Source organism: Propithecus coquereli, unplaced genomic scaffold, assembly GCF_000956105.1.
Source record: "Propithecus coquereli isolate 6110/MARCELLA unplaced genomic scaffold, Pcoq_1.0 Scaffold274, whole genome shotgun sequence".
Taxonomy (NCBI): domain Eukaryota; kingdom Metazoa; phylum Chordata; class Mammalia; order Primates; family Indriidae; genus Propithecus; species Propithecus coquereli.
In genome coordinates this window covers 1389843-1392227 of record NW_012148330.1, presented here as the reverse complement: position 1 = coordinate 1392227, position 2385 = coordinate 1389843, and positions in this window count along the sequence as shown.

Genomic DNA, 2385 nt, shown 5'->3' with positions numbered 1-2385 from the left:
TCTCAATGTCATCAATGGGTTCTTGAAAACTGCACCTTTATTCAAAATGACATATAATGAAACCAATTTTGCACTAGGCTAATTGATACAAACAAAAGTTATGTTCCTATGGAAGATTTTTGGTCACGAAAACATCACCAAACTTCTAAATAAAGATCAAAACCCTTCTAATATTAATCATGGAAATAAATATGAGCCGTATTTACATTTTAGAAAGATTAATTTAAAAAAGATATTTACACACTTATTCCAGTTCAGGGTGGCTGGTGGCTGGAGCCTATCCCGGCAGCTCAGGGTACCGTGTGGGAAGTAGCCCTGGCTAGGACGCCATCCCGTAGCAGGGTGAATTCACACACACCCCCACATTCACTTACACTGGGGCAATGTAGACACACTGATTAACCTAACATGAGGAGGTTTAAGATGTAGGATAAAACAGGGGGACCTACAGGGCACACGTGTAGACATGGGTAGAATATGCAAACACCGTGTTTTTTTTTTCTTCTCATTAATATTATTATGAAACAACATTGACCAAAACGATGTTTTTCAAGGACCTGCTATACACCATGCTAAACCATACACGCTCTAAAACTTTTGGTTTCTCAATCACAGCCCTCCAAACTTATTAGGATTTCATGTGCTTACACTCTTCCCATAACTACCTTTCCCTTCGATCTGCCCACAGGCACACTGCTTCCCCACACCCTTGACCCTCCCACTGTTAAAAACTTGGATGCCTGTCTTAAGTCTCCCTCATCCTAGAACTTGTGTCAGATTCCTTTCGTTTTGACCATCTCATCATGTTGCTTCACTGGCTGTTCAGGCATCTGTATCTGACATGACATTTCAGGTTTGTTTCTAGGAGCCCTGGCCTCATCTCAGGCCTTGCAGCCCAACACTCAATGTCCCATTCTCAGTTCAGTATATTTCTGTCACTCTGGCCTTCTTTCAATTACCCAACCTTTCCTTACATTTCAGGGTATCCATATGTATTTCCATCTTTAATGAAATGGCTTTATCCCCTTTCATTCGTAATTACCTTGAAAATTTTTACCCAAATTTCAGATCATCTCAATGGATAATTCTTCAAGGAAAAAGTAATTACAAAAAAGGGAAAACTGTTACTATCTAATGAGTTAAATGAAATGAGCATAAATCATACAAAATGGTTACATTGCATTATATGTGCAACTTATAATATGGGTTTAGAGTTAGGATCATCTGTGCATTAGGAACCCAGAAGAATTATATATGATTCAAAATTATATTAAACATGTTATAGTAATTTAAGTGGAATCCCCAAAATTCATTTGTATAAAATCAGCCATTGCATCACTGAAAGGCAATGAAATGATGGAAGATAGGAGCAATAGGAGTAATTTCCAGTTACATTATACCCCAAACTGTGTTTTCAGTCAGTGGCCATAAGATATAATACTGTTATGACCATTGATCACACAGAGCAGATACAGACTCCTCAACCGCTTGGACTTCATCCTCTCACCCTCAACATATCAGCATAGCAACATAATACGTTATCGTCATGTTGCTTCACTATAATACACTAGTACACTAGTATAATATAAGTCCAGAATTCAGGTGGAGATCACAGAAGTCACCATGATAAGCAGTAAGCAATTTTCATACAGATGTACATGTTTAAGAAATATTTGATAGAGTGGGAAAAGCAGGTACTGTCTGGCCCTCTGAAAATGAGACTTAGAACATCGTCAATGATCTGCCAAAGGATTTTCTCCCTTGGGTGCAGTAAGGAGATGGGAAAAGGGGACCTCTGTTTCCAGGGTAACACCATCTTAGTCTCAACAGCTGACACTGGATAGATGAGGTGGACAGCAGTTTGTTAGTCACATTTACTCACAGCCCAGGGGAGGAGGGTGCTGCTCCATGTAGGGTCACATGAGGATTGTACCTGGGAACAGTGAACAAGAAGGGGCTGTGGGAAGCAGCCTTCGTAGTTTTAAAAGGATGAGGTGACCTCTGGTTACTGTGGGAGGATGCAGTTTACTTGTTTGAATAACCCTGCAGCTGTCAGAGAACTGACATTTGCTCCTCTGGTATAATCATGCACTGTGCCTTGTCCCCATTGTAAAGAGGCTTATTTGGGTAGGGGACCTTATCTTTGGAAATACAGTGGAGACAGGAAGTTGCCATTAGGTTATTAGAGGCCCTCCCAGTTTTTCCCATGTGCCAAGGCACACATAATATCAGACCTTAATTTTAGGCCTTATAAGACATAGGATATGTTTTTATATGCTACATAATATGAACATCATGGAATGATATATTTTTAATATGAAGTAAAGTTATCACTGTCAGAAAGGTCATTTTCACATTTTTCTCATAGAAATTATTTTACACTGC